Source organism: Pogona vitticeps, chromosome 2 (assembly GCF_051106095.1).
Source record: "Pogona vitticeps strain Pit_001003342236 chromosome 2, PviZW2.1, whole genome shotgun sequence".
NCBI classification, from domain to species: Eukaryota; Metazoa; Chordata; class Lepidosauria; order Squamata; family Agamidae; genus Pogona; species Pogona vitticeps.
In genome coordinates, this window is record NC_135784.1 from 85,060,585 (window position 1) to 85,069,614 (window position 9,030).

The 9,030-nt window shown below is 40.0% G+C and overlaps 1 long non-coding RNA gene across 2 annotated transcripts; it reads right to left on the reverse strand.

Moving 5' to 3' along the window:
- Positions 1-1,900: 1,900 nt before the first annotated feature.
- On the reverse strand, positions 1,901-9,014 carry LOC140704432 (uncharacterized). 2 transcript variants are annotated; one of them, XR_013541793.1, is made up of 3 exons: positions 8,646-9,014; positions 7,559-7,663; positions 1,901-2,373 (listed from the first exon to the last, which is right to left on the reverse strand). It is a non-coding gene; the product is annotated as an uncharacterized LOC140704432 (long non-coding RNA). The 2 variants fall into 2 exon arrangements; XR_012083619.2 differs by lacking the exon at positions 7,559-7,663.
- Between the last annotated feature and the right edge of the window lie 16 nt (positions 9,015-9,030).

The following is a 9,030-nucleotide window of genomic DNA, read 5'->3' on the forward strand; positions in this document are numbered from 1 at the left end:
CAAATGTCTCTTGCCTGTGATTCTTAAAGAGTTAAAAACCACGGAGGAATTAAAACTACTTTTATTTTAATGCCAGCTTGCCTCATTTCTACTTCCCAAGTGAATACATATTATTCAAAACATCATTTCTCCCAGTTTTGTGATGCTGTTCTCCAGTTTAAAAAAACACACACAAAAATGAATTTCTGTGGGTGACTGCTAAAAATTTATGAACATTGGTTGCTTATATTAGGCAAAAGTGGCTACAAAAAAACCCTCACTACTGCAGGAACAGCCAAAAAAATCCTTTCACCTTTTTATGAGAACTTTTACAATGTTGCAAATAGATGCAGAATGGGACTAAATAAAGGTAAAATTGGAAAAATGAAAAACAAACAAAATCTAATGAATTGGCCAGAGATACAGGATTCTAGACAGAGATCCACAAAGTCCAAAGTAGTGAAAATAAGCTTCCCTGTCTCCTACTTGGTGCCACCTCTGATTTTCATGGGTCAATCGTCATTCAATTTGCCCTTTCATTGTTAAATTATTACTGGCTTTCTTAATGTTAACTTTTATATATATACGAGATAGTTGAATGAAAAAAGATGTAGAACTGCTACTTGGTGGCCACTTGTGATTGATTGATTGATTTTGAGCTGTGTGTGTTTAAAATGTCTTCTTTTGCCAAATTTACAAAGCTACTAAAATTAAAAGAAATGCTTCCTGGAATTTGGTGGTGACCATTTACCCTGCGATGCACACCAAGCACTGTTTCTTTCTAATATGCACTGCTTGGCTTGTCTGCTTGGTCTACCTTATCTATTGTCTCATTATCTAAAAGCTACCCATAAATGAATTGCTGGTACGTTTCAATCCCTGTCGTTAACTGCGGTTTTATTTCAGCAAAATAGAAAACGCTTGAGCAGTTACTCATTTTCATTGTTGTTCAACTATTGCATAACCCCAAATCCAGCTGGGAGAGCTCACTGTGATGGTTGTCACTATTTGAGAACATCTGCCTAATCCAGAGCTGGTTCGAGATATTTTGCTGCTGCCTGATGCAAAAAAAACCAAGATGCTGTGTCCTTCCGTTGCAAGTACGGAAGCCAAAACTGCCAGCATTGGCAGCAAGAGGGCATCATAAACCACACACTGAAGGTCAGTGGTCTAGTTTTTCGGGTGCAAGACAGGACAAGGCAGAACACAAAATTCAGTCATCTGAGAATGGCCAGGGAGCTGCCCCAGCTGCCAATCAGAATCAGCTGCGCGAGGGGACTCCCTTCACCCTCTGGTAAGACTGGCCTTGCTGCCTAACTGTGGATCTGGACCTTTTATGACATGAGGACACAATCTGTGCTTTGGCCAATATTATCACCATTTTACATATCTGGTGAAAGGCTACACTTTGGAAATTAAAAATTTCCCATTCTTTGCTAGCACAGTTTTACTATTCACTTTTTTTTTGTCAATTAGATCAGTGCATACCTTGTTGCTTCTTTTAAAAATTTCTCTGAAACTTTGGGGGGTGATGGTTGTTGTGGGTTTTTCGGGCTCTTTGGCCGCGTTCTGAAGTTTTTCTTCCTAACGTTTCGCCAATCTCTGTGGCCGGCATCTTCAGAGGACAGCAACCTGTGCTCTGGTTTGGGGGGGGGGTGAATCTTAAACATGAAAATTTCTATTCAAAATGCTTCTGAAACACATTAAAGTGCCTTTCAGAAGCAAACAGGAAAAGTAAACATAGAGTGTTGCTATTTCTATTAAAACTCCAGTTAAAATCATCACCACTTGTTACATTACTTTAAAATATAAGTTGATACAGATACTGTAATGTCATTATTCGTGACATGTTGTTACTGCTCAACTCCATGAAAATGTGTACAAAGAAAGTACTTGTTTTTATTATTTTATTTCCTTAACATTAAAATTATGCTGCTGCTTTGTTTTGGAGAAGCTGTTGTTTAAATATATTTTGCTATGTCTCTCTTGTTAAGAGGCAGGCTTTCCTGCTTCATTGATGCTGTAAAGAAGTTCTGACCTCATTAGATGCATCTCTGAGGTTTAAAAGCAAAAGAGAAAGGTTTCCTTAGAGTCAGAATGCAATTAAAATCAGTAACAACAACATAGTCCTTAAATTAGTGAGTAGCTTGTAACCTGGTATTATTTTTTTTAACTCTGTGCAACTTAAAATAGTTGCCATACTATAAAGATTATGATATTCATATTGTTGGTGCAATTGCCTTAGTCAAGTCTTCTTAAAGAGCCTACAGTTTTAAAAAAAGGGAGGAAACGGCTCTTAAAACTTCTCAGCTGAATGCTTTCTGTATTATCCTGAAAGAGACACAGTTCCTCTGCGCTGGAATATCTTGAAGTCAGGTACATCCATTTTTCATTCTGAAGACAAAAGCAAAGAGGTTTTAAGTCCCATATGCAGACTCTCTTTCTGAACATCTTGTACTAAATTGCAGAATGTGCTTTATGAGGTACATAATGAACAGATGTTAAGAAAAAAACAGTGCTTGTATTTGTGTCCTTCAAATGTTGACATTTGCTTTTGCTGGGCTGTTTGCTGGAGGTTAATAATTCTGTGTGGCACAGGTGCTGATAATACATGCTTTGGCTTCATTGTGTGTGTCTGTCACTGTCCCAGTAATGAGGCGACTGTATTGTTCTAAATACTAACCTAGTCAAAGTAGTGTTTACACAGCTTCCTGCAGTCAGGACATTCATGTTCTTGCCTTGAATAAAGGGTCCAAGCACTGAATTCTAAAGCAGTAACTATCTAGATGAAATCCTGTTGCATAGCTAGATGGGCATAACTTGACGTTACGCCTGCAGGAGATACAATAGCACCAAAGTGGAAGTGCCAACCCCTAGTTGGGACAGGAACCATGTGACCAACTGCATAATCAAATTGTGCAATTTGTGTTGGCTAAGTGTATTACCTGTCAATGGTACACCTGCATAACTTCACATTACATGGCAACAAACTGGATTCTGGCCTTTTTTCCATTAGGTGGCAACTGATCAAAGCGTCTGTTGCTCATTCAAAATGGAGGAAATCTTTATGGATATCTCCAGGAAAGCAGCACACAAAGGGAAACAAAGTTTAGTTTCAAGGCGTAACCACTAGCTTGTAATATGGGGGTGGAGTAAGACCTAGCGTGAGCATCAATGGTTGTCCCAAACTTCTTCTTCAGCACATAGGTGCATACAGAGTTGACTTCACACTCAATTCTAAAAGGTTCCATAAACTTTGTGGCTGAAATTCAATACTGTATTAACAACTAGAGTAAGCTCATTGAATCACTGGAATGTACACAGGTGTTGACTCACTATGTCTCCATGGATTCAGTGGGTCTGTTTTAGTTGTGACTTACTATTGGATTTTAACCACTATATTCTTGCAATGTTTCTTCCAAAATTTTTGTAGTTGGCTACAGACAAATGTTTGACCCCAAGTGCACTTCAGTTAAGAAGATGGTGTGCAGTAGAAGAAAAGGTTTCATGCAGAATACACAAACCTTTGAAAGCTTGTTACTCCTCCACCCAACATGTTTTGTTCTCTCCCAGTTATTGTAGTATTTAAAGGTCATGTGGAATTTTTACAATATCAAAGAGTTACCAGATCCAGTTCTGGAAGGGTCTTAATTAGTTCTCTCAATTGATTCAACAGAGGACTTGTGCCAAAAAGTGGATCAACTTTTCTGCAAGCTACTAGCAAACACTGGTGAGAAAGGATGAAAAGATTGTATTCTCTACAGTCCCTGCAACCAAATCATATGAAACTGGTTTAGAAAATTGCACATGACTTGTCTGAAGTTATTTCTTAAACTTTTGTCTTATTTTTCATGAGCTGCCAATATATTTACATATCCAGATTCATTCTTAATAAAATATTGACTGGATACAGAGAAGGGGCAGCTGTGCACAGAGCTCTACGTTTCCTTCAGCAACTGTTATATCACCTGGATTAACATAGCCTGGATGTTGTTTCCATAGTCACTAAAGAACACTTACTTTTCTTTGGGTGTTAAAAAGGAACCAAGTTAGCACACTTTCCTTTAGGGCTGAATTTATGCCAAGGTTTAGTCCCAGAATCTGCTTCCAAGAGCAGAGATTGTTATATACAAATTATAGAAAAAGAACAAGCCTGCAGTCCAAAAATATAGAAAAATGCCATTGTCCCATCGGTATAAGAATTTCTAGATGCAGAACCATATAAGTCTATGTTGCAGCAAAAATAGAAAAACAATGTGGTCTCCTGTTGCTGCTGTGTACCATCAACTCACTTCCAATGTTTCTCAATCCTATCAGGTCCTCTCATTCTCAGTCCCACTTAGGTCTTGCAAACTGAAGGCTGTGGCTTCCTTATTGAGCCAATTCATGTCATGTTTAGTCTCTTTCCTGCTGCCCTCAACTTTTCCCAGGATAACTGTCTTTTTAATTTAGTTTTATGTTTCTATGATATGCCCAAAGTACAATATCCTATGTTAAGTTATTTTTCCATTCAGGCTTCATTTGATATGGAACCCACTTATTTGTCTTTCTGCAATCCACAGTATCAATACAATTCTCCCCCAGCACCAATCTCAAAGGAATCCATTTTTCCTGATCACTTTTCTTAACTGTCAAGCTTTCACATACATAATAGTAGTAGAGTAAAATCTATCATCTTGACCTTGGTCTCCAGCAACAAATCCTTAAAATTAAAGATCTTTTCTAGTTCCTTCATAGCTTCCCTTCCAAGTCTTAGTGGACTGGTAGTCCAGATAGGCGGGGTCATCATAGGCATCCTTCAGTCTCGAGAGACTATGGTATCGTGCTCTGTATGGAGGACTTGGAACAGTGTCTAGTGTGACTGAGGAGGCCAATTCGAGAGAGACAATCCCTTCCACACTTAGGACAAATACAATCTGTACCCCGTCTAGCTCCCTGATTTTGCTGCTTTCGTGACTGCCTCTTTGCCTCAGCCTGCTGGGCAAGGGTCTCTTCAAATTGGGAGAGGCCGTGATGCACCGCATGCCGCCAGGCTGAACGCTCCGATGTCAGGGTTTCCCATCTGTTGAGATCCATTTCCAAGGCCTTCAAATCTCGTTTGCAGATATCCTTGTATCGCAGCTGTGGTCTCCCTCTGGGGCGATTTCCCTGCACTAGTTCTCCATACAGGAGATCCTTTGGAATCCGACCATCAGCCATTCTCACAACATGCCCGAGCCAGCGTAGGCGTCGCTGTTTCAGTAGTGTATACATGCTAGAAATTCCAGCTCGATCTAGGACTACTCTGTTTGGAACTTTGTCCTGCCAGGTGATACCAAAAATACGTCGGAGGCAGCGCATATGGAACGTGTTCAGCTTTCTCTCCTGCCGTGCATGAAGGGTCCAGTACTCACTGCAGTACAGGAGTGTGCTCAGGACACAGGCTCTATAGACCTGGATCTTGGTGTATGCTGTCAGCTTCTTATTGAGCCATACTCTTTTTGTGAGTCTTGAGAACATGGTAGCTGCTTTGCCAATGCGTCTATCCAGCTCGACGTCTAGGGAAAGAGTGTCAGAGATGGTTGAGCCAAGGTACACAAATTCATGGACAACCTCCAATTCTTGCATGGAGATGGTAATAGAGGGAGGTGGGTCCACGCCCTGGCCCATGACTTGTGTTTTCTTCAGGCTGATAGTTAGTCCAAAGTCTTGGCAGGCCTTGCTAAAACGATTCATGAGTTGTTGGAGGTCTTCGGCAGAGTGGGCAGCAATGGCTGCATCATCGGCGAAGAGGAAGTCCCGCATGCATTTCAAATAAATAAATAAATAGGTTTAAATATCTTTAACAATGTTGATGGCTTCCTTGTCAACATTACAGCTATGTAATTGTTCTCTAATGAAAGTTTTGTTTTTATCTTCAGCTGTGAACATAGTTTTAAGTTTCTTTTTAAAATCTTCCATAGTAGTAATTTGAAGTCATTGCTGCTTTCTTCCAGTAATATGGTGTCAACAGTATATCCCAAATTATTAGTGTTTGTTTGTTCTACCAATTTTCACTTGTTCTTGATCTGAATCAAAGATCCTTTTTTCCCCTCTTTCGTTGTTCTCTTCTATTTTTTTTTTTGTATTGGTTATTATAATATTTCCTTTTGTGCCTACCTGACACTTGCTGAAAAGTTGCATTTGGGATTTCCACCCTACTTCTGTCACCTTTTACTTTTTCTTCTCATCTGTCATTACCAGTTTCAAGAGTTTCATCAGTCATCCATCAAGGCTTTTCTTTTCTTTTGATTAAAAGAATAGTCCTTTTGAATTATTTCCTCATAATATATTTGGTTTCAGCCCTCAACTCTTCTGGTTCACAGTCAGTTGAGTAATGCAAATCAGTTCTTTATAAGAATTTTAAATTTATCAGAAATGTTATTAAAATTATATTTTGACACAATAGTTGTTTTAGTGGTGTTCTTCAGCTTTACTGCAATTTTCTATAGTAATTGATAGTCTGTATGACAGTCTGTTTTTGGTCTTGTTTTGACAGAATCCAGCCTTTTCATCTTCTGCTTTCAAATATGCAATGTTTAAAACTGATTTCTGCATTGGCTGTCTGAAAACACCCATGTGCATAGTTTTCTGTTTAGTTGACCAAAGCATATATTTGCAATTTTTAAAAATTGGTGGCTTCACAAAATTCCCCTGCTTCATATCTGACCCTATGCCAAATTCTTTAATAAGGTTTAGCTTTATTTCCTACTTCTCCATTCCACTTCATGTGATAATCAGCACATCTTGTTTTTGTGTGTAATTTTCTCCTGAACATTGGTATAAAAGTATCTGTAGCTGATAGGCTTTCCAAGAAGTCTGATTGATATTACTCAATTACACTTTGTATTATTGCTCATAATGGCTTTTGCTACATTTTGCTTCGCTATTAGAGCCACACTCTTTCTTTTGAGCTTGTCATTTTCAACATGAAACATCATAATTGTTTGGTTGAAAATGTTCTATTCCAGTCCACTTTACTTCACTCACATTAGGCACTGTAAGGTTTAAACATACAATTTCTTGCTTTATGATTTTGCATCGATCTTCAATCCAGTTACAGTACTTGTTCTTTGCTCTTCTCTAGTAACTGACTGAAAGTGTTCTGATCTGGAGGTCTCATCTTCTGGTACTACCACATGTTCCATTTTGGATTGTCTCATTATAGGGTTTTCAAGGTATAAAATATTAAGAAGTGGTTTAGTGTTGCCTTTTTCTGCACAATACTAGCAACTGTTACTTTGAGTGTCACTGCAATGTCTATGAAAGATATTCCACAAGTGCTGCAGCCCAGGAGCTATTCTTCAGTAGTTTTTTTACTCCATTACCACTGGAACTATTAATTCTCTTCTACTGATGTGATCCCCGAGTCCTGAAGAACATGGATATATCTGTCTCAGTTGTGACCATTCCTCCTTGAGTAAGCTTAGAAGGAGTCTAGGCTCGTAATGAAGTTTAGCCTCCTGATTAAATTGCTGTCAGCTTGTCCGAAATACTCAAAACCCTTACCATTTTAGGGTGTGTGTGTCTAAGAGGGGTCCTTAATACATTTATTTCATACCTTAACAAAAAGGGAATTATTTCTGAACATAGTAAATGGATGGATTAAATCCCAGTGATAAAGCTGTATATTCCATTCTGCTCCACGGTGATCACAATTACCTCTCTGTAAGGTAAAGTGCAACAGAAAAGTTAGCTTTCACCATCTCATATAAGCAGTAGATTAAGCTGAGTGCTTTGTTTTATGTTTGGTCACCAGCACTTAAGCATGGGATTCCTTTTTCTTGCAAATGCCTGCCTAAACTACAGTTCTGCCATGCTAAAATATTCATTAAGACAACTGCCCCAGGTAAGGAGCAGCTAGGGTTGTGGAAAGACTCTCAGAATTCCCCAACTGGTTGGTGATTCTAGGAGCTCCAGTCAAAAACTAATTTTTCCAAGTTTTGTACCAGATATGTTTGGATTTCCAGTCTTCTCATTTTGGCATCTTAGCTTGGTCTGACAATGGAGGCACAGAGGGACATGTCTGCCCCATTCACAAATCATAGTCACAGGAGCAATGCTGCCTGACAAAGTTAAATACAGTATGGTCCACCTTTTCCCCCGGCCCAGGTTATGTTACTACTCAGAGCCACTGTAAGAAGGGCAAAGGAGGTGTTTCACTGAGCAACTAAAAGTAAGAGGTACAGGGGGAAAAGCTATATAAAGTATCCGTTTCATGTCCCAAACAAGCCATGTCATTAGAAGGGCACATTTCATAAATTCAAATGCAATGAAGCACTGTGAATTTTAAACTTTATGCAGTGTCCTGTGTGCTCATGGTTCAATGTTGCCTGTTCTCTCATCTTTTCAAAGAGCAAGAAAGACTGGAGCACAATGTCTGCTCTTGCCTTAGCAGTGATGTAGTGGAGCCAAGGCTCACAGGGTCAAAGCCTAGGGAATGCCTGAGTAGGGGAGACAATGTCATCTCCAGCTGCCCTCCTCAGATTCCCCCAGTTCTCTCTGAGTTTAGACAATCTTTACAATAACAGGGTCAGAAAAGGAACAGCATACTGTTGCAAGCTATCCTCCTTGTAATACCAAGTACTGCAAAGGGGTTTGCTCTTAAACGGGCAAGCAAGAGCCATAAAGTTTGCAAAAGACCTGACCTTTAGCTGCTGATAGAAACGAATCCAGTCTCCTCCATGTTTTTGCTCTCCTTTTGGGGGCTGTCATGACGGACGCCTCCAGTCGCAAATTTATTTCCGTGCCTCCGGCGCAAAATGAGCCAGTTCTGGTTCAGCAACGGAGGTTCTGGCACAGGGCACACCACTTTGCTCCTGTCAGGAACGGGGCTCGACAAGTTGACACATAATTTAGAGACCGGCCAAACTCGGCGGCCATCTGGAGTATCTTCTGGCACAGAAAAGCCCCAGTTCCGGAAGAGGCCCACCCACCCCCCAAGCTCGAACGAAGCCGGCGGGGGAAGCTCCGCAGGAGGAGAGCTAGCCTAGCCCCCTTACTTCTGCCGCGCTCCCCACACACCACCACCTT